Below are 24958 nucleotides of genomic sequence, written 5' to 3'. Positions count from 1 at the left end.
GGCACTCCCCGATCATTTTTCGGACAACAAAAAGCCCGGACCCCTTGCCCACCCCTGAAGCTGTGAGCAATAGCACACTGATTTGGACCAAAAATACCCCGTTTGCACCGTTTTGCCCTTTTGTCTGCCCAAATGGCAACGAAAATTTAAACGAACTACAATGGGATGGTCATCAATCAACCTTTCATACGCCAATCGATTTTTAGCGCACAGCACACCTGACACCGAGCCCACACCCAAAACTGTGGGCTATAGCACACCGATTTGGCCCAAAAATGCCCCATTTATGCTGTTTCGCCCGTTTAACCACCAAAGTGGCCATGAAAATTTAAAAGGACCTTACTAGGACGATACCCAACCACCCTGGCATGCCTCGATAGATTTTCAGCCCACAACACACCCGGACCCTAGACATACCCCCGAAAGCAAAGGCTATAGCATAATGATTTGGCAGGAAAATGCCTCGTTCACACCGTTTTGTACGTTTGTTGACCCAAATGGCCACAAAAATTTAATCGGACCATCTTAGGATGATCCCCAACCTCCCTGGAATGCTTCGATTGATATTCAGCCCACAGTATGCCCAAAATCAGGGCCCACCCGCGACACCGTAGGCTATGGCACACTGATTTAGCCCTAAAATGCCCCGTTCATGAAGTTTTGCCTATTTGTCCACCTAAATGGCCACAAAAAATTTAAACGAACCACACAGGGATAATCCCAATCCTCCCTGGCACGCCCTGGTCAATTTTTGGCCTACAATACGCTCCGATCATGGGCCCACCCCTAAAATTGTGGGCTATAGCACACCGATTTGGCCTGAAAATGTCCAATTCGCGCCGTTTTGCCCATTTTTCCTCCCAAATGGCCACAAAAATTTAAACGGACCTCATCGGGATGATCCCCAACCTCCCTAGCACAGCCCGATCAATTTGTAGCCCATAGCACCCTATACGCCGGGCCCTCCTTCGAAACCGTAGGGAATAACACACTGATTTGGCCAGAAAATACCCCATTCATGCCGTTTCGCCCGTTTTCCACCTAAATGGCCACAAAAATTTAAACGGACAATACGAATATGATCCCTAACTTCCCTGGCATGCCTCGATCAATTTTGGCCAACAGCACCCTCGAACCCCAGGCCCATCTTTGAAACTGTGGGCTATAGCACACTAATTTGGAACGAAAATGCCCCGTTCGCGCTGTTTCGCCCATTCTTCTACTCAAATGGACACAAAACTTTAATCGGACCACACTGGGATGATCCCCAACCTCCCTGACATACCTCAGTTGATTTTCGGCCAACAGCACGCCCGAACTCGGGGCCCACCCCTGAAACCGTGGGTTATAGCACATCGATTTTTTCTAAAAAGGCACCGTCCATGCAATTTTGCCCGTTTTTCCAGCCAAATAGCCAAAAATATTTAAACGGACAACACTGCAATGATTTCCAACCTCCCTGGCACGTGTCGGTTCATTTTTACCCTACAGCACCCCCGAACCACGAGCCCACCCCCAAAACCTAGGGCTATAGCACATCGATTTAGCCTAAAAATTACTCATTCACGTTGTTTCATTCGTTTATCCTCCCAAATGGCTAGAAAAATTTAAACGGACCACACTGCGATGATGCCAAACCTCCCTGGCACGTTCTGATCAATTTTTAGCTCTCAGCACATCCAGACCCTGGGCCCACCACCAAAACCGTGGGCTATATAGCACACCGATTTAGCTCAAAAATAACTTATTCACCTATTTGTCCACCCAAATGGACACAAATATTAAATAAACCACAATAGGATGATCCCCAAGCACCCTGGCATACCCCGATCGATTTTTGTCCCACAGCACACGGGGACCCTGGGCCCACCCCCTAAACTGTAGGCTATTACATACTGATGTAGCCCGAAAATGCCCCATTCGTGCCGTTTCGCTCGTTTGTCAATCCAAATGGGCACAAAAAATTAAATGGACCATACTGGGATGATACCTAACTTCCCTGGCACTCCCCGATCCATTTTTAGCCACAGTAAGCCCGGATCCTTTGCCCACACCTGAAATTGTGGGCTATAGCACACTGATTCGACCAAAAAATGTCCCGTTCGTGCCATTTCACCCGTTTGTCCACCTAAATGGCTACGAAAATGTAAACGGACCACATTGGGATGATCCCCAACCTCCCTAGCATGCACCGGTCAATTTTTAGCCCACAGCGCGCTCGGACCTCGGGCCCACCCCGAAACCATGGGCTATGATACACTGATTTGGCTCGAAAATTTCCCATTTATGCCGTTTCGCCCATTTGTCCACTCAAATGGCCACGAAATTTTAAACAGACCATACTGGGATGATCCCTAACCTCCCTGGTATGCCCCGATAAATTTTTGGCCCACAGTACTCCCATACCCCGATCCCACCCCCAAAATCGTGGGCTATAGCACTCCGATTTAGCTCGAAAATGCCCCGTTCGCACTGTTGCACCAGTTTATCCACCCAAATAGCCACCAAATTTTAAAGGGAAAATACTGGGATAATCCCCTACCTCCTGGCATGCCCTGACTAATTTTTGGCCCACAGCACGCCCGGAACTTGGGCTCTTCCCTAAAATTGTGGGCTATAGCACACCAATTTAGCTCTAAAATGCCCCGTTCGCGCCGTTTTACTCATTTGTCCACCCAAATGGCCACAAAAAATTAAATGGACCATAGTGGGATGATCCTCAATCTCCCTGGAACACCTCGATCGATTTTCCTCCCATAGTAAGCCCGGACCCCTTGCCCACCCCTAAAACTATGGGCTATAGCATACTAAATTGGCCTAATAATGCCCTGTTCGCGCCGTTTCGCTCATTTGTCCGCTCAAATGGCCACAAAAATTTAAACAAACTACACTGAGACGATCCCCAATCTCCCTGACATGCCCCATTTGCGCCGTTCGCCCGTTTGTCCACCCAAATAGGCATGAAAATTTAATAAAACATTACTGGGATGATCCCCAACCTCCCTAGCATACCCCGGTCGACTTTCAACCCATAATATACCAAAACCCGAGCCTACCACACTGGGATGACCCCAAACTTCCCTGGCATGTTCTGGTCAATTTTTGGCCCATAGCACGCCCGGACCCCAGGCCCACCCCCAAAATCATGAGCTATAGCATACCGATTTGGCCCAAAAATGTCCCGTTCATGCCGTTTCGCCCATTTGCCCTCCCAAATGGCCACAAAAATTTAAACGGACCATACTGGGATGATCCCTAACATCCCTGGCATGCCTTGGTTGATTTTTAGCCCACTGCATACCCAGACGCCAGGCCCTCCCCCGAAACTGTGGGCAATAACACACTTATTTCGCTCGAAAATTCCCCATTCACGCCGTTTTACCTGTTTGTCCACCCAAATGGCCACGAAAATTTAAACGGACCACACTAAGATGATCCCCAACCTCCCTGGCATGCCTCAGTCAATTTTTAGCCGACAACACACTCTAACCCGGGCCCACCCCTGAAACCGTGGGCTATAGCACAGCGATTTGGCACGAAAATGCCCTGTTCGTGTGATTTCGCACGTTTACCTACACAAATGACTATGAAAATTTAAACGGACCATACTGGGACGTTTCCCAACCTCCCTGACACGCCTCAGTCAATTTTTGGCTAACAGCACGCTCGAACCTGGGGCCCACCCCCTCAACCGTGGGTTATAGCACATCAATTTAGCCCAAAAATGCCTCGATCGCGCCTTTTCACCCGTTTGTCCACCCAAATAGCCACGAAAATTTAAACGGACAACACTGCAATAATCTCCAACCTCTCTGGCACGCGTCGGTTAATTTTTAGCCTACAGCACGTTTGTACCCCAGGCCTACCCCCAAAATCATGGGCTATAGCACATAAATTTTGCCTGAAAATGCTCCATTCATCCGTTTGTCCACCCCCGAAATTATGGGCTACAGCACACCAATTTGACCCAAAAACTCCCTGTTCGTGCTGTTTTGGCAATTTGTCTACCTAAATGGCCACATAAATTTAAACGGACAACATTGGGACTATCCCCAAGCTCTCTAGCATGCCCTGGTTAATTTTTGACCCACAGCACGTCTGGACCTCGGGCCCACCCCTAAAACCATAGGCTATAGCATACTGACTCAGCCTAAAAATGCCCTGTCTGCGCTGTTTCACTTAGTTGTCCACCCAAATAGCCATGAAAATTTAAACGTAGCATACTGTGATGATCCTCAACCTCCCCAACATGCCTCGGTCAATTTTTGGCCTACAGCACGCTTGGACCCAGGGTTCACCCCCAAACCTGTCTACTATAGCACACCAATTTAGCTCGAAAATGCCCCGTTCATGCTATTTCGCCCATTTGTCCACCCAAATAGCCATAAAAAATTTTAAAAACCGCACTTGGATGATCCCCGACCTCCCTGGCAAGCCTTGGTCAATTTTTAGCCCACAGCATGCTCAAACCCTAGGCCCACCCTCAAAACCATGGGCTTTTATAAATTTATTTTGCCCAAAAATGCTCCATTCGTGCCGTTTCACCCATTTGTCCACCCAAATGGCCACGAAACTTTAAACAGACCATACTGGGATGTTCCCCAATCTGCCTGGCATGCCTTAGTAAATTTTCGGCCCACAACACGACCAGACCCCGGTGACACCCCTAAATCCGTGGGCTATAGCACATTGATTTGGCCCAAAAATGCCCTGTTCGCGCTGTTTCGCCCGTTTATCTGCCCATATGGCCACAAAAATTTAAAGGGACCATACTAGGATGATCCCCAACCTCCCTGCCACACCCCAGTTGATCTTTTTCTCACAGCACGCTCGAACCCCGGGTCCATCCCTAAAATGTGGGCTATAGCACACAAATTTGTCCCGAAAATGCCCCGTTCGCGCTGTTTCTCTCGTTTGTCCACCCAAAAGGCCACAAAAAATTAAAAATACTACACTGGGATGATCCCCAATCTCCCTGGCACTCTCCGATTGATTTTTGGCCCAAATATGCCCCGTTCGCATCGTTTCGCCCGTTTGTCCGCCCAAATGGCCATGAAAAGTTAAACAGACTACACTGGGACGATCCCCAAACTCCTTAGCATGCCTTGATAGATTTTCAGCACACAACACGCCTGGACACTGGGCCCACACCCGAAATTGTGGGCTATAGCACATCAATTTGGCCCTAAAATGCCCCATTCACACCGTTTCACCCGTTTCTCCACCCAAATGGCCATGAAAATTTAAACGGACCTTAATAGGATAATCCTCAACCTCCTGACATAACCTGGTTGATTATCGGCTCACAACATGCCCGGACGTCGGGCCTACCCCCAAAACCAAAGGCTTAGCATAATAATTTGGCCCAAAAATGCCCCATTCATGCTGTTTGATCCGTTTGTCCACCCAAATGCCACAAAAATTTAAGCGGACCACACTGGGATGATTCCCAACCTCCCTGGCATGCTCCGATCAATATTCATCCCACAGCATTCTTGAACCCCAGGCCTACCCCCAACACCGTGGGCTATAGCATATCAGTTTTGCCTAAAAATACCCCGCTCACGCCATTTTACCTGTTTGTCCACCCAAATGGACAGAAAAATTTAAACGGACCACACTGGGATGATCCTAGACCTCCCTGGCTTGCCCCGGTCAATTTTTTACCAATAGAACACCCGAACCCTGGGCCTACCTCTAATATCATGGGCTATAGTACACCGATTTGGCCCGAAAAATGTCCCGTTCGCGCTGTTTCACCCATTTGTCCACCAAAATGGCCTCAAAAATTTAAACAGACAATACTGCAATGATCTCCAACCTCCTTGGCCCGCGTCGGTCAATTTTTGGCCCACAGCATGCCCGGACCCCGGTCCCACCCCCAAAACCATGGGTTGTAGCACACCGATATAGCCTTAAAATGCTCTGTTTGCGCTGTTTCATTCGTTCATCAACCCAAGTAGACATAAAAATTTAAAGGAACTACACAGTGATGATCCCAAACCCCCTGGAATGCGTCGATCAATTTTTGGACCACAGCACGCCTGAACCCCAGGCCCACCCCCAAAACTGTGGGCAATAGCATACCAATTTGGCCCAAAAATGCCACATTCACCCATTTATCCACCAAAATGGCCACAAAAACTTACGTGGACCATACTGGGATGATCTCCAACCTCCCTGGCATGCCCCGATCAATTTTCGTCCCACAGCACGCCTTAACCCCGGGCCCACCCCCAAAATCGTGGGCTATAGCACACCGATTTGGCCCTAAAGTGCCCTATTTGCGCCGTTCTGCCTGTTTATCCACCCAAATGTCCACGAAAATTTAAACATACCACAATGGGATGATCCCCAACCTCCTTAACATGCCACAGTTGATTTTTGGCCTATAGCACGCTCGGACCCCGGGCTCACCCCCAAAAACATGGGCTATAACTCACAGATTTGGCTCTAAAATACACCGTTCGCGCTGTTTCGCCCGTTTGTCCACCTAAATGGCCACGAAAATTTAAATGTGACATACTGGGATAATCTCCAACCTCCCTGGCATGCCTCGGTCGATTTTCGATCAACAGCACGCCTGGACCCTAGGTCCACCCTCAAACCCGTATGCTATAGCATACCAATTTTGCCCGAAAATGCCTCGTTCGCACCATTTTTCTTGTTTGTCCATCCAAATAGGGATAAAAATTTAAACGGACCGCACTGGGATGATCCCCAAGCTCCCTGGCATGCCTCGATCAATTATTGGCCCATAACACGCCAGGACGCCGAGACCACCCCCGAAATTGTGTGCTATCACATATTGATTTGGCCAGAAAATGCCCCGTTCATGCCATTTCTCCCGTTTGTCCACACAAATGGGCACAAAAATTTAAACAGACCATACTGGGATGATCCCCGACCTCCCTGGCACGCCTTGGTCGATTTTTGGCCCACAGCACGCTCGGACCCCGGTCCACCCTCAAAACCGTGGGCTATAACACACCAATTTGGCTGGAAAAATGTCCAATTTGCACCGTTTCACCCATTTGTCCAGCCAAATGGCCATGAAAATTTAATCGATTTAGCTCGAAAAATGCCCCATTCGCGTCGTTTCACCTGTTTGTCCAGCCAAATGACCATGAAAATTTAAAGGGACCATACTTGGATGATCCCAACCTGTCTGGCTTACCTCAATCGATTTTTGGCCCACAGAATGCTCGAACACCGGGCCCACCCCTGAAGTCGTGGGTTATAGCACACCGATTTGGCCCGAAAATGCCCCGTTTATGCCATTTGCCCATTTTTCCACTCAAATGGCCACGAAAAATTAAATGGACTACACTAGGATGATCCCTAACTTCCCTGGCACTCCACGGTCGATTATCAACCATCATCAAGCTCGGATCCCTTGCCCACCCTTGAAACTATGGGCTATCGCACACTGATTTGGCCCCAAAATGTTCTGTTCGTGCTGTTTCACCCGTTTGTCTACCCAAATGGCCACAAAAATTTAAATGGACCATACTGGGACAATCCCCAACCTCCCTGGCATGCCCTAGTCAATTTTTGGCCCACAACATTCTCAGACCCGGGACTTATTCACGAAACCATAGGCTATAGCATAATGATTTAGCCCGAAAAAGCCCCGTTCATGTTGTTTCATCCGTTTATCCACATAAATGGCCACAAAAATATGAAAAGACTACACTGGGATGATCCCCAACTTCCCTGGCACTCCCCGATTAATTTTTGTCCCACAAAAACCCTTGACCTTGGGCACACCCCCAAAAACGTGGGCTATAGCACACCGATTTGGCCCTAAAATGTCCTGTTCGCATCGTTTTGCCTGTTTATCCACCCAAATGGCCACAAAAATTTAAACGGACCACACTTGGATGATCCCTAACCTCCCTAACATACCCTGATCAATTTTCGGCCCATAGCACGCCTGGACCCCGGGCTCACCCCCAAAAACGTGGGCTATAGCGCATCGATTTGGCCTAAAAATGCCCCATTCACGCCGTTTCACCCGTTTGTCCAACCAAATGGCCACAAAATTTAAATCTACCATTCAGGGACAATCCCCAACCTCCCTGGCATGCCTCGGTTGATTTTTGGCTGATAGCATGCCCGGACGCTGGGTCCACCCTCGAAGCCGTATGCTATAGCATACCGATTTTGACTGAACACGCCCTGTTCGCACCATTTTGACTGTTTCTCCATCCAAATGGCCACAAAAATTTAAACAGACCACACTGGGACGATCCCCAAGCTCCCTGGCATGCCCCGACCAATTTTTGGCCCACAGCACGTCCGGACCCCAGAACCATCCCCGAAACTGTGCGCTATCACATACTAATTTAGCCCAAAAATGCCCTGTTTGTGATGTTTTACTCTTTTATCCACCCAAATGGGCACAAAAATTTAAACAGACCACACTGGGACGATCCCCAACCTCCCTAGCATGCCCCGATCGATTTTTGGCACACAGCACGCCTGGACCCCGGTTCCACCCTCAAAAGCATGGGCTATAGCACACCGATTTGGATCAAAAAATGCCGCATTTACGCGGTTTCACACATTTTTCAAGACAAATGGCCTAAAAAATTTAACCGATTTGGCTCGAAAAAGGCCCCATTCGCGCCGTTTCACCCATTTGTCCAGGCAAATGGCCACAAAAATTTAAAGGGACCATACTGGGATGATCCCAACCTCCATGGCATATCCCGATCGAATTTTCGCCCACAGTACGCCCGAACCCCGGGCCCACCCCTGAAGTTGTACGCTACAACACACCGATTTGGCCCAAAAATGCCCTGTTTATGCTATTTTGACCGTTTGTCCACTCAAATGGCCACGAAAAATTAAATGGACCATACTAGGATGATCCCCAACTTCCCTGGTACTCCCCAGTTGAATATTAGACCTCAGAAAGCTTGAATCTTTTGCCCATCCCTAAAACTATGGGCTATAGCACACTGATTTTGCCCAAAAATGTTCCATTCGTGCTATTCCACTCGTTTTTCCACCCAAATGACGAAAAAAATTTAAATGGACCACACTGGGACAATCCCCAACTTGCCTGGCATGCCCCAGTCAATTTTTGGCCCACAACACACTTGGACCCAGGGCCTACTCACGAAACCGTAGGCTATAGCACAATGATTTGGCCCGAAAATGCCTCATTCACATCATTTTATCCGTTTGTCAACTTAAATGGCCACAAAAATATAAATGGACCACACTGGGATGATACCCAACCTCCCTTGCATGCTCTGGTCAATTTTGGCCTACAACACACCCAGATCCCGGGTCCAACCCCAAACTGTGGGTTATAACACACCGATTTGGCTTGAAAATGCCCCGTTCGTGCCGTTTCACGCTCTTGTACACCCAAATAGCCACGAATATTTAAAAGGACCATATTAGGATGATCCCCAACCTCTCTACCATGCTCGGTCAATATTCATCCCATAGCTCGCCCGAACCTCGGGCCCACCCCTAACACCGTGGGCTATAGCACACCGATTTAGCCCAAAAAGGCCCCGTTCGTACCGTTTTGCCTCTTTGTCCACCCAAATGGCCACGAAAATTTAAATGGACCACACTAGGATGATTCTAAACCTCCATGGCATACCTTGGTCATTTTTTGGCCCACATCCAGCCCAGACCTCGAGCCCACCCTAAAAACTGTGGGTTAACCACACCGATTTAGCTCGAAAATACCCCATTCGCGCTATTTTGCCTGTTTGTCCACCCAAATGGATACAAAAATTAAAACAGAATATATTGCAATGATCCCCAACCTCCCTGGAATGCGTCGATCAATTTTTGACCCAAAACATACTCAGAACGGGACCACCCCCAAAATTATGGGCTATAGCACACCGATTTGGCCGAAAAATGCCCCGTTCATTCTGTTTTGCTCATTTGTCCACCCAAATAGCCACAAAAATTTAAACAGACCATACTAGGATGATCCCTAGCCTCCCTAACATGCCCCAGTTGATTTTCGGCCAACAGAACGCTCAGAACCCAGGCCCACCCCTAAAACTGTGGGCTATAGCACACCAATTTGGCACGAAAATGCTCCGTTCGCACTGTTTCACCTGTTTGTCCACCCAAATGGCCAAGAAAATTTAAACGGACCATTCTGGAAGTATCCCCAACATCCCTGGCATGCCTCAGTAGATTTTTAGCCTACAGCACACCCAAACCCCGAGACCAGACTCAAAACCGTGTGATATAGCACACCGATTTAGCCTATAAATGCCCCGTTCGCACTATTTTTCCCGTTTGTCCACCCAAATGGCCACGGAAATTTAAAGAGACCATAATGGGATAATTCCCAGTCTCCCTGGTAAGCCTCAGTCAATTTTTGGTCGACAGCAAGCCCGGACCCCAGGACCACCCCCGAAACCATGGGCTATAGCACATCGATTTGGCCCAAAAATGCCCTGTTCGCGCCGTTTCGCCTGTTTGTCCACCCAAATGGCAACAAAAATTTAAATGGACTATACTGGGATGATCCCCAACCTTCCTAGCATACCTCCATCAATTTTTGTCCTGCAGTATGCCCGAACCCCAGACCCACCCCCAAAATCGTGCGCTATAGAAACTGATTTGGCCTAAAAATGCCCTGTTCGCGCCGTTTCGCTCGTTTATCCAATGAAATGGGCACAAAAATTTAAATGGACCATACTAGGATGATCCCAACCTCTCTGGCATGCCCTGGTAGATTTTAGGCCCATAGCATTCCTGGACCCCTAGCCCACCCCCGAAACCGTAGGTTGTAGAACACCCATTTGGCTCGAAAATGCCCTGTTTGTGCCGTTTTGGCCATTTTTTCCACCCAAATGGCAACAAAAATTTAAACAAACCATACTAGGATGATCCCCATCCTCCCTGGCATGCCCTGGTCAATTTTTGTCCCATAGCACGCCCGCACCCTCTGCCCACCTGTAAAACCGTGGGCTATAGCACACCGATTCACCTCAAAAATGCCCCGTTTCCATTGGTTCACCCCTTTGTCAACCCAAATGCCCATGAAAATTTAAACGGACTACCTTAAGATGATTCCCAACCTCCCCGACATACCCCGGTCAAAATTTAGCCTTCAGCATGCCTGGACCACGGGCCCACCCCAAAACCGTGGGCTATAGAACACTGATTTTGCCTAAAAATGCCTTGATCATGCCGTTTCCCCCATTTGTCCATATAAATTGCCACAAAATTTACATGGACCACACTGGGAAGATCCCCAACATCCCTGTCATGCCTCAGTAGATTTTTGGCCAACAGCACGCCCGGACCCCGAGCCCAGACTCAAAACCGTGGGATATAGCACACCGATTTAGCCTAAAAATGTCCCATTCGCACTGTTTTGCCCGTTTGTCCACCCATATGGCCAAGAAAATTTAAATAGACCATACTGGGATAATCCTCACTCTCCTTGGTATGTCCCGATCAATTTTTGGTCCATAGCATGCTCGGACCCTGCGCCCACCCCAGAAACCATGGGCTATAGCACACCGATTTGGCCCGAAAATGCCCTGTTTGCATTGTTTCTCTTGTTTGCCACCCAAATGGCAACAAAAATATAAACGGAACATACTGGGATGATCCCCAACCTTCCTATCATACCTCGATCAATTTTTGACCTACAGTACGCCCGAACCCTGGACCCACCCCCAAAATCGTGCGCTATAGAAACTGATTTGGCCTAAAAATTCCCTATTCGCATTGTTTCACTTATTTACACAATGAAATGGCCAGAAAAATTTAAATGGACCATACTAGGATGATCCCAACCTCCCTGGCATGCCCCGGTAGATTTTAGGTCCACAGCACGCTTGGACCCCTGGCCCACCTCTAAAACCGTGGGTTATAGAACACCCATTTGGCCCGAAAATGCCCAGTTTGCGCCGTTTTCCCCGTTTTTCCACCCAAATGGCAATAAAATTTAAACAAACCATACTGGGATGATCCCTATCCTCCTTGGCATGCCCTGGTCAATTTTTGGCCTATAGCACGCCCGGACCCTCGGCCCACCTCCAAAACCGTAGGCTATAGCACACCGATTCACCCCAAAAATGCCCCGTTTGCATTGGTTCACCCGTTTGTCAACCCAAATGGCCACAAAAATTTAAACGGACTACCTTAAGATGATTCCCAACCTCCCCGGCATACCTCGGTCAAATTTCAGCCCTCAGCACGCCCGGACCATTGGCCCACCCCAAAACCGTGGGCTATAGCACACCAATTTTGCCCAAAAATGCCCTTTTCGTGCCGTTTCCCCCATTTGTCCATATAAATGGCCACAAAAATTTAAACGGACCATACTAGGAGGATCCCCAACATCCCTGGAATGCCTTAGTAGATTTTTGGCCCACAGCTCGCCCGAACCCCAGGCCCAAACTCTAAACCGTGGGATATAGCACACCGATTTAGCCTAAAAATTCCTTGTTCGCACTGTTTTTCCCGTTTGTCCACCCATATGGCCACAAAAATTTAAATAGACCATATTGGGATAATCATCACTCTCCCTGGTATGCCCCGATAAATTTTTAGTCCACAGCATGCTCAAACCCTGGGCCCACCCCCGAAACCATGGGTTATAGCACACCGATTTGGCCCGAAAATGCCCTGTTCACGCCGTTTCGCCTGTTTGTCCACCCAAATGGCAACAAAAATTTAAACAAACCATAGTGGGATGATCCCCAACCTTCCTAGAATATCTCGGTCAATTTTTTGCCTACAGTACGCCCGAACCCCGGACCCACCCCCAAAATCATGCGTTATAGAAACTGATTTGGCCTAAAAATGCCCCGTTCGCATCGTTTCGCTCATTTATCCAATGAAATGGCCACAAAAATTTAAATGGGTCATACTAGGATGATCCCAACCTCCCTGGCATGCCCCGGTAGATTTTAGGTACACAGCACGCCTGGACCCCTGGACCACCCCCGAAACTGTGGATTATAGAACACCCATTTGGCCCGAAAATCCTCGTTTGTACCGTTTTGCTAGTTTTTCCACCCAAATAGCAACAAAAATTTAAACGAACCATACTAGGATGATAACCATCCTCCATGGCATACGTTGGTCGATATTTGTCCTACAGCACGCCGTGACCCCCGGCCCACATCCAAAAACGTGGGCTATAGCACACAAATTTACCCTAAAAATGCCCCGTTCACGTTGGTTCACCCGTTTGTCAACTCAAATGGCCACAAAAATTTAAACAGACCACCTTGGGATTATCCTCACCCTCCCCGGCATGCCTCGGTCAAATTTCAGCCCACAACACTCCCGGAACAGGAGCCCATCCCAAAACTGTGGGCTACAACACACCGATTTTGCCCAAAAATGCCCTGTTCGTCCTGTTTTCCCCGTTTTACCATATAAATGGCCAAAATAATTTAAACGAACCATTTTGGGATGATCCCCAACTTCCCAGGCATGCCTCTATGAATTTTTAGCAGATAGCACACCATTTTGGCTAAAAAATGCCCCGTTTGTGCCGTTTTGCTTGTTTGTCCACCCAAAAGGCCATAAAAATTTAAACGGATCAAACTTGGATGATAACCAACCTCCCTACCCACCCCGGTCAATTTTCAGCTAAAACAATGCCTGAAACCTGGTCCCACCCCCGAAACTGTGGGCTATAGCACATCGATTTGGCATAAAAATGCCCTGTTCGTGCCATTTCACCCGTTTATCCATTCAAATGGCCATAAAAATTTAAACGGACCATAATGGGATGATGCACAACCTCCTTGGCACACCCCAATAGATTTTTGGCACATAAAATACTCGGACCCTAGGCCCACCCCCAAAACCGTGGGCTATAGCACACCGATTTGACCCAAAAATGCCCCGTTCGTGTCGTTTTGCTCATTTGTTCACCCAAATAACCACAAAAATTTAAATGAACCACACTGGGATGATCCTTAACATGCCTGGCATGCCCTGGTCAATTTTCGGCCAACAGCACGCCCGGACCCATGGCCCACCCCCAAAATAGTGGGCTATAGCATACTGATTTGGCCTAAAAATGCCCCTTCACACTGTTTCAGCTGTTTGTCCACCCAAATAGCCATGAATATTTAAACAGACCATACTGGGATGATCCCCAACCTCCCTGGCATGCCCCGGTTGATTCTCAACCTACAGCACACCCGGATCCCGGGCCAACCCCCAAAACCGTGGGCTATAGCACACAATTTGGCCTGAAAATGCCTCGTTCACCCGTTTGTCCACCCAAATGGCCACAAAAATTTAAACAGACCATACTGAGATGATCCCCAATCTTTCTGTCAATCCACAGTTGATTTTTGGGACACAGCACGCCTGGGCCAACCCACGAAACCGTGGCCTATAGCACACTAATTCGGTCCATAAATGCCCCGTTTGCGCTGTTTCTCCCATTTGTCCATCTAAATGGCCATAAAAAATTAAACTGAAAACATTGGGACTATCCACACCCTCCCTGGTATACCTCGGTCAATTTTTGGCCCACAGCAAGCCCAAAAACTGGGCCCACCCCCAAAACCGTGGGCTATAGCACATCGATTTAGCTCAAAAATACCCCGTTCGCACCATTTTGCCTATTTGTCTACCCAAATGCCATGAAAATTTAAAAGGACCACTGTGGGATGATTGCCAACCTCCATGGCACGCCCTGATCAATTTTTATGCCACAGTACTCTCGGATCCTGGGCCCACCCCCGAAACCATAGGCTATTATACACTGATTTAGCCCGAAAATGCCCCATTCATGCCATTTCACCCGTTTGTCCACCCAAATGGCCACGAAACTTTAAAAGGACCAAAATGGGATGATCCTCAACCCCTCTAGCATACCTCAATCAATTTTTGGCCCAGAGCATGCCCGAACCTCGATCCCACCCTAAAAACCATGGGCTATAGCACACTGATTTGGCTCAAAAATGCCCCGTTCGCACTATTTCTCTCATTTATCCACCCAAATGGCCACTAAAATTTAAAGGGACCACACTGGGATAATCCCCAAAGTCCCTGGCACTCCTCGGTTGATTTTTGTCCCATAGCACGCCCGAACCTCGGGCCTATCCCTAAAATTGTAGGCTATAGCACACCGATTTGGCCCAAAAACCCCCGTTCGTGCTGTTTCACTCGTTTGTCCACCAAAATTGCCACAAAAAATTAAACAGACCATACTGGGATGATCCCCAATCTCCCTGACACTCCTCGATCAATTTTTGACCCATAGGAAGCCCGGACCCCTTGCCCACACCTGAAACTGTGGGATATAGCACACTGATTTAGCCCAAAAATGCCCCATTCGTGTCGTTTCTCCCATTTGTCTTCCAAAATAGCCATAAAATATTAAACAGACTACACTGGGATGACACCCAATCTCCCTGTCATGCCTCGATAGATTTTCAGTGCACAGTACTCCCATACACCGGGCCCACAACCAAAACTGTGGGCTATAGCACACCGATTTGGCCCAAAAATTCCCCAATCGCATCGTTTCGCCCATTTCTCCACCCAAATGGGCCATGAAAATTTAAACGAACCTTAGTGGGATGATCCCCAACCTCCCTGGCATACCCCGGTCAATTTTCAGACCACAACACAACCAAACCCCGAGCTTACCCCCAAAACCTTAGGCTATATAGCATAATGATTTGGACGGAAAATGCCCCATTCAAGCCATTTCGTCCGTTTGTCCACCCAAATAGCCATAAAAATTTAAACGGACCACACTGGGATGATCCCCAACCCCCTGGCATACTTTGGTCGATATTCAGCATACAGCATGCCCATACCCTGGGCCCACCCCTGACATCGTGGTCTATAGCACACCAATTTAACTTTAAAATGCCCCGTTCGCGATGTTTTGTCCATTTTCAACCCAAATAGCCACAAAAATTTAAACGGAAAATACTGGAATGATCCCCATTCTCCCTGGTATGGCCAGACCTTGGGCTCACCCCAAAATAGTGGGCTATAGCACACCGATTTGGCCCAAAAATGCCCCGTACGCACCGATTTGCCCGTTTGTCAACCCAAATATCAACGAAAATTTAAACGAAACACACAGGGACAATACCTAACTTCCCTGGCATGCCTCAATCGATTTTTATCCCAGAGCACACCCAGACCATGGGCCCACCCCAAAACCATAGGCTATAGCACACCGATTTCACCCAAAAATGCCCCGTTCGCTCCGTTTCACCCGTTTGTCCAACTTAAATGGCCACAAATATTTAAACAGACCATACTGGGATGATCCCCAACCTCCCTAGAATTTATCTATTCAGTTTCAGCACATAGCACACCCGAACCTCGGGCCCACCCCCAAACCGTGGTCTATAGCACACCGATTTGGCTTGAAAATGTCCCATTCACGCTTTTTTGCCTGTTTGTCCACCCAAATAGCCACAAACATTTAAACGGACCACACTTGAATGATCCCCAACCTTCTTGGTATGCCCCGGTCGATTTTGGTCTAACTGCACATCCTGAACCTGGTCCCACCCCCAAAATATGGGCTATAGCACATCGATTTGGCAGAAAAATGCCCCGTTCTTTCTGTTTCACCTGTTTGTCCAGACAAATAGCCATAATAAATTAAACGGATCATACTGGGATGATCCCCAACCTCCCTGACATACTATGGTCAATTTTTCACCCATAACGCGCTAGAGACCCACGCCCACCCCCGAAACCGTGGGCTATAGCACACCGATTTGGCCTGAAAATGCCCCATTCGTGCCGTTTGGCCCGTTTGTACACTAAAATAACCACAAAAATTTAAAAGGACCACACTAGGATGATCCACAGCCTTCCTGGCATGCCCTGGTTTATTTTTGGACAACAGTATGCTGAATCCCTAGCCCAACCCCGAAACTGTAGGCTATAGCACACCAATTTAGCCCAAAAATGCCCCGTTCGTGTTGTTTCGCCCGTTTGTCCACTAAAATAGCCATAAAATTTTCAACGGACCATACTGGGACGAACCCCAAATACCCTGGTATGCCTTGATCAATTTTTAGCCCACAGAACGCCTGAACCCCAGGCCTACCCCTAAAACCGTGTGCTATAACACATCGATTTCATCCAAAAATGCCCTGTTCATGTCGTTTCACCCATTTTCCCACTTAAATGACCATAAAAATTTCAACGAACTATACTGGGATGATTCTTTACCTCCCTGGCATGCCTTTATCGATTTTTACCACATAGCATGCCCGGACCCTGGGCGCACCCTAAAACAGAGGGCTACAGCACCCCGATTTTGCTTGAAAATGCGTCGTTTGTTCTGTTTCGCCTGTTTGTCCACCCAAATTGCCACAAAAACTTAAAAGGACTATACATGGATGATTCCCAACCTTCTGGACATACCCCGGATGATTTTTGTCCAACAGCACGCCCGAAACCTGGTCCCACCCCAGAAATTTTGGGCTATAGCCCACCGATTTGGCCCAAAAATGCCCCGTTCTTGCCGTCTCACCTGTTTCTCCATTTAAATAGCCATGATAATATAAACGGATCATAATGTGATGATCCCCAACCTCCCTGGCACACCCTGGTCAATTTTTGGCCCACAACACTCTCGGACCCTAGGCCCACCCCCAAAACTGTGGGCTATAGCACACCGATTTAGCTCGAAAATGCCCTGTTCATGCTGTTTTACCTGTTTCTACACCCAAATGACCACGAAAATTTAAATGGACCATACTGGGATAATCCCCAACCTCCCTAGCATACCCTAATCAATTTTAGGACAACAGCACGCTCAGACCCCGGGCCCACCCCCAAAACCGTATGCTATATCACATAGATTTAGCCTAAAAATGCCCCGTTCATGCCGTTTAGCCCGTTTGTCCACCCAATTGGCCATGAAAATTTAAATGGAACACACTAGGACAATCCCCAACCTCCCTGGTATGCTCCGGATGATTTTTGGCCTACTACACGCTCGAACCTCGGGCCTACTCATGAAACCGTAGGATATAGCACAATGATTTGGCTCAAAAATGCCCCGTTAAAGTCGTTTAGTCCGTTTGTCCACCTAAATGGCCACGAAAATCTAAATGGACCATACTGGGATGATCCCCAACCTCCCCAACACGCTTCGATCGATTTTTGCCCTCAGCACACTCGGATCCCAGGCCCACCCCCAAAACTGTGGGCTATAACACACCGATTTGGCCTGAAAATGCCCCGTTCGTGCCGTTTCGCCCTCTTGTACACCCAAATAGCCACACATATTTAAATAGACCATACTAGGACGATCCCAAACCTTCTTACCATGCTCGGTTAATACTCAGCCCATAGTACACCTGGACCCTGGGCCTACCCCTAACACCGTGGGCTAGAGCACACCGATTTGGCTAGAAAATGCCGCGTTAGCGCCGTTTTGCTTCTTTGTCCACACAAATGGCCACGAAAATTTAAACGGACCACACTAGGATGATTCCAAACCTCCCTGGCATTCCCCGATCAATTTTAAGCCCACATCAAGCCCAGACCCTGGGATCACCCCTAAAACCATGGGCTATAGCATACCGATTTAGCCCGAAAATACCCCGTTCGTGCTATTTTGCTGGTTCGTCCACACAAATGGCCACTAATATTAAAATGGACCATATTGCGATGATCCTCATCCTCCCTGGCACGTGCGGATCAATTTTTGGCCCACAGCACGCCAGGACCCTGAGCCCACCCCCAAATTCGTGGGCTATAGCACACCAATTTGGCCTGAAAATGCCCCGTTCACGCTGTTTCTCTCGTTTGTCCACACAAATAGCCATGAAAATTTAAATGGACCATATTGGGATGATACCCAACCTCTCTGGCATGCCCCGATTGATTTTTGGACAATAGCACGCCCGGACCCCAGGCCCACCCCCAAAACCGTGGGCTATAGCACATTGATTTAGCCTAAAACTACTCCGTTCCCGCTGTTTAACCCGTTTGTCCACCTAAATAGCTACAAAAATTTAAACTGACCACAATGGGAGGATCCCCAATATTCCCGGCATGCCCTAGTAGATTTTTGGCCCATAGCACGCCCAGACCATGAGCTTAGCCTCGAAACCGTGGGCTATAGCACACCGATTTGGCTTAAAAATGCCCCGTTCGCTCTGTTTTGCTCGTTTGTCCACCCAAATGGCCACGAAAATTTAAATGGACCACACTGGGATAATCCCCAGTCTCGCTGGTACTCCCAGTTGATTTTTGGCCCACAGCAAGCCCGTACCTTGGGCCCACCCCCAAAACCATGGGCCATAACACACCAATAAGGCTCAGAAATGCCCCGCTTGCACCGTTTCGCCTGTTTGTCCACCCAAATGGCCATAAAAATTTAAACAGACCATATTGGGATGATCCCTAACCTCTCTAACAAGCCTCGGTTGATTGTCGGCCCACAGTATGCCCGAACCCTAGACCCACCCCCAATATCGTGCTCTATAGAAACTGATTTGGCCTAAAAATGCCCTGTTCGTGCCGTTTCGCCCTTTTATCCAACCAAATGGCCACAAAAATTTAAATGAACCATACTAGGATGATCCCAACTTCCCTGGAATTCCCCGGTAGATTTTACGCCCACATCACGACTGGACCCTAGCCCACCCCCAAAACCGAAGGTTGCAGAACACCGAGTTGGCCCAAAAATGCCCTGTTCGTGTTGTTTTGCCCGTTTTTCCATCCAACTGGCCATAAAAATTTAGACGAACTATACTGGGATGAACCCCATCCTCCTTGGTATGCCCCGATCAATTTTTGGCCCACAGCACGCCCGGACCCCCGGCCTACCTCCAAAATCGTGGGCTATAGCAAACTGATTTGCCCCAAAAATGCCCCATTAGTCTTGATTCTTCCGTTTGTCCATCCAAATAGCCACAAAAATTTAAACGGAGAAACCTGGGATGATACCCAACCTCCCTAGCATACCCTGGTCAATTTTCAGCCCATAGAATGTTCGGACTATGGGCCCACCCCAAAACCGTGGGCTATAGCACACCGATGTTGCCCAAAAATGCCCTGTTCACGTCGTTTCGCCCGTTTGTACACATAAATGGCCACAAAAATTTAAACAGGCCATATTGGGATGATCCCCAACCTCCCTGGCATGCCTCTGTCTATTTTCAGCAGACAGCACACTGATTTCGCTAAAACATGCCTCGTTCGCGCCGTTTCGCCTGTTTGCTCACCCAAATGCCCATAAAAATTTAAACGGACCACACTTGGATGATACCCAACCTCCCTGGCATGCCCTAGTCGATTTTCAGCCAACAGTACACCTGGAACCTGGTCCCACCCCAAAAATTGTGGGCTATAGCACACCCATTTGGCCCAAAAATGCCCCTTTCGCACCGTTTCTCCCGTTTGTCCATCCAAATGGCCACAAAAATATAAACATACCATACTGGGATGATCCCCAACCTTCCTGGCACACCCCGAAATATTTTTGGCATATAACACGCTCGGACCCCAGGCCCACCCCCATAACCGTGGGCTATAGCACACCGATTTGGCCCAAAAATGCCCCATTCATGCCGTTTCACTCGTTTGTCCACCCAAATGACCATGAAAATTTAAACGGACCACAATGGGTTGATCCCCAACCTCCCTAGAATGCCCCGGTTAATTTTTGGCCAACAACATGCCTGGACCCTGGGGCCACCCCCAAAACAATAGGCTATAACAAATTTATTTAGCCCGAAATGCCCTGTTCGCGCTGTTTTGGCTGTTTGTCCACCAAATAGACACAAATATTTAAACAAACCACACTGGGATGATCCTCAACCTCCTTCCCTATCATACCTCAGTTGATTTTTAGCCCATAACACTCCTCGACCCTAAGCCCACCCCCGAAACCATTGGCTATAGCATACCGGTTTGGCCCAAATATGCCCCGTTCGCATCGGTTCGCCTGTTTGCCCACCCAAATAGCCAAGAAAAATTAAACGGAGCACACTGGGATGATCCTCAACCCCCCTGGCATGCTCCAGTTGATTTTCATCCTACAGCACGCCCGGACCACGGGCCCACCCCAAAATTGTAGGCTATAGCACACTGATTTTGGATAAAAATGCCCTGTTTGCGCCGTTTCGTCCGTTTGTCCACTTAAATGGATATAAATATTTAAACAGACTATACTGGGATGATCCCAATTCTCCCTGGCATGCCTCTGTCGATTTTCAGTACATAGCACGCTCGGACCTCGGGTCCACCCACAAAATCGTGGGCTATAGCACACCAATTTGGCTATAAAATGCACCGTTCGTGCCATTTCGCCTGCTTATCCACCCAAATTGCCATGAAAATTAAAAAGGACCATACTTGGACAATCCCCAATCTTCCTGGCATGCCCCGGTAGATTTTTTGCCAACAGCACACTCGAAACCTGGTCCCACCCCCAAAAATGTGGTCTATAGCACACCGATTTAGCCCAAAAATGCCTCGTTCTTTCTGTTTCACCCATTTGTCTAGACAAATTGCCACAATAATTTAAACGAACCATCCAGGGATGATCCCAAACCTCCCCTACAGACCTCGATCGATTTTTGGCCCACAACATGCTCGGACCCCAAGCCCACCCCCAAAAACACTCCGTTCGTGCTGTTTCGCCCGTTTATCTACCCAAATGGCCATAAAATTTTAAACGGACCACACTGGGATGGTCCACAACCTCCCAGGCATGCCCCGGTCGATTTTCGGCCCATAGCACACCCAGACCCCTAGACCACCCCCAAAACCATGGGTTATAGCACACCGATTTTGCTTGAAAATGCTCCGTTCGCACCGTTTTGCCCATTTGTCCACCCAAATGGCCATAAAAATTTAAATGGACCAAAATTGGGCGATCTCCAAACACCTTGGCACGCCAAGATCAATTTTGAGCCCATAGCATGCTCGGACCCTAGGCCTACCCCCGATACCGTGGGCTATAGGCCACCTATTTCGCCCAAAAATGTCCCGTTCGAGCTGTTTCGCTCGTTTGTCCACTTAAATAGACACAAAAATTTAAATGGACCATACTGAGATGATCCCCAACCTCCCTGACACGCCTCTGTCGATTTTCAGCACATAACATGCCCGGACCCTTGGCCCACCCCTAAAACCGTGGGCTATAGCATACCAATATGGCTCGAAAATGCCCCGTTCATGCCGTTTTGCCTATTTATCCATCTAAATGGCCACAAAAATTTAAACAGACCACACTTGGATGATCCCTAACCTTCCTGGCATGCCTCGGTCGAATTTTGTCCAACAGTACGCCAAGAACCGGGTCCCACCCCTAAAATTTTGGGCTATAGCACACCTGTTTGGTACAAAAATGCCCCGTTCTTGCCGTTTCACCCGTTTGTCCATCCAAATGGCCAATATAATTTAAAGGAACCATAATGGGATGATCCCCAACCTCTCTGGCACACCCTGGTCAATATTTGGCCAAGCACACTCTCAAACCCCAGGCCCACCCCTAAAACTGTGGGCGATAGCACACCAATTTAGCTCGAAAAATGCCCTGTTCATCTCGTTTTGCCCGTTTATACACCCAAATGACCAAAACATATAAACGGACCATACTGGGACTATAGCATAATGATTTGGCCCAAAAATACCCCGTTCACGTTGTTTCATCCGTTTGTCCACCTAAATGGCCACGAAAATATAAACGGACCACACTGGGATGATCTTCAACCTCCCCGGCATGCTCCGATTGATATTTGCCCATAGCACACCTGGATCCCAGGCTTACCCCCAAAATCGTGGGCTAACACACCGATTTAGCCTAAAAATGCGCCGTTCGTGCTGTTTCGCCCTCTTGCATACCCAAATGGCCACAAATATTTAAACAGACCATACTGGACGATACCCAACCTCCCTATCATGCTCGATCAATATTCATCCCATAGCACACCCAGACCCCGGGCCCACCCCTAACACCGTGGGCTATTAAACATTAATTTGGCCAGAAAATACCCCGTTCGTGCCGTTTCGCCTATTTATACACCTAAATGACCACAAAAATATACACGGACCATACTGGGATGATCCCCAACCTCCCTGGCATGACCCAATCGATTTTTAGCCAACAGCATATCCAGACCCTAGTCTTACCCCCGAAACCGTGGGCTATAGCACACCAATTTAGCCCAAAAATGCCCCATTCATGCTGTTTTGCTCGTTTGTCCACCCAAATAGCCATGAAAATTTAAACGGACCACACTAGGATGATCCCCAACCTCCCTACCATGCCCTGGATGATTTTAATCCCATAATACACTCGGACCCTAAGTCTACTAAAAAAATCGTAGGCTGTAGCACAATGATTTAGCTCGAAAATACCCTTTTCACGTTGTTTCATCAATTTGTCCACCTAAATGACAACAAAAATATTAATAGACCACAATGGTATGATCCCCAACCTCCCTGGCACGCTCCGATTGATATTTACCCATAGTACGCCTGGATCCAAGGCTCACCCCCAAAACCGTGGGCTATAACACACCGTTTTGGCCTGAAAATGCCCCGTTCATGCCATTTTGCCCTATTGTACAACCAAACGGCCACAAATATTTAAACGGACCATACTGGGATGATCCCCTACCTCCCTAGCACGCTCAGTCGTTATTCAGCGCATAGCACACCCAGACCCCGAGCCCACCCCTAACACCGTAGGCTATAGAACACCGATTTAGCCCGAAAATGCCCCATTTGTACTGTTTTACCTTTTTCTCCACAAAAATGGCCACAAAAATTTAAACGGACCATATAAGAATGATTCAAAATCTCCCTGGCATGTCCCGGTCAAGTTTTGGCCCACAGCAAGCCCAGACCCTGGGTCCACCCCCAAAACCGTGGGCTATAGCATTCTGATTTAGCCTGAAAATACCCTGTTCGCGCCATTTCCCCTATTTGTCCACCCAAATAGCCAAGAAAATTAAAGCGGACCATATTTTGATGATCCCCAACATCCTTGCCATGCGCTGATAGATTTTTGGCCTATAGTACGATAGGACCCCAGGCCCACCCCCAAAACCATAGGCTATAGGACATCGATTTAGCCTGAAAATGCCCCGTTCGTGCTATTTCACTTGTTTGTCCACCAAAATAGCCACAAAAATTTAAAAAAAACCATACTGGGATGATCCTTAACCTCCCTGGCATGTACCGGCTGATTTTTGACCAACAGCATGCCCGGACCCCAGGCCCACACCTAAAACCATGGGCTATAGCACACCGATTTGGTTCGAAAATGCCCTATTCGCATTGTTTCACTCATTTTTCATCCAAATATCCAAAATAATTTAAACGGACCACACTGGGAGGATCACCAACATCCCTGGCATGCCCTAGTAAATTTTTGGCCCGCAGAACGCCCGGACCTCGGGCCCAGCCTCGAAACCGTGGGCTATAGCACACCGATTTGTCCTAGAAAATTTAAATGGACAACACTGGGATAATCCCCAGTCTCCCTGATACACTTCGATCAATTTTTGGCCCACAGCAAGCCCATACCCCAGGCCCACACCTGAAACCATGGGCTATAGCACATCGATTTGCCCAAAAATGCCCTGATCGCACCATTTTGACTGTTTGTCCACCTAAATGGACCCAAAAATTTAAACTAACCATACTGGAATAATCTCCAACCTCCCTAGTATGCCTCAGTCAATTTTAGGCCCAACACACCCAAACCCTGGACCCACCCCAAAACTGTGCGCTATAGAAACTGATTTGGCCTAAAAATGCCCCGTTCGTGTCGTGTCGCCCGTTTGTCCAGCCAAATGACCAAAAAATTTAAACAGACGACACTGGCATGATCCCAACCTCCCTGGAATGCCTCGGTCAATTTTTAGCCAACAGCACGTCCGGAACCTGGGCCCACCCCCAAAACAGTGGGCTATAGCATATCGATTTAGCCCGAAAATGCCCCGTTCGCGCTGTTTTGGCTGTTTGTCCA

This window comes from Capsicum annuum, chromosome 5 (genome assembly GCF_002878395.1).
Source record: "Capsicum annuum cultivar UCD-10X-F1 chromosome 5, UCD10Xv1.1, whole genome shotgun sequence".
Lineage (NCBI taxonomy): Eukaryota > Viridiplantae > Streptophyta > Magnoliopsida > Solanales > Solanaceae > Capsicum > Capsicum annuum.
The sequence above is the reverse complement of the archived record's forward strand: the minus strand, read 5'-3'. Positions refer to the sequence as shown.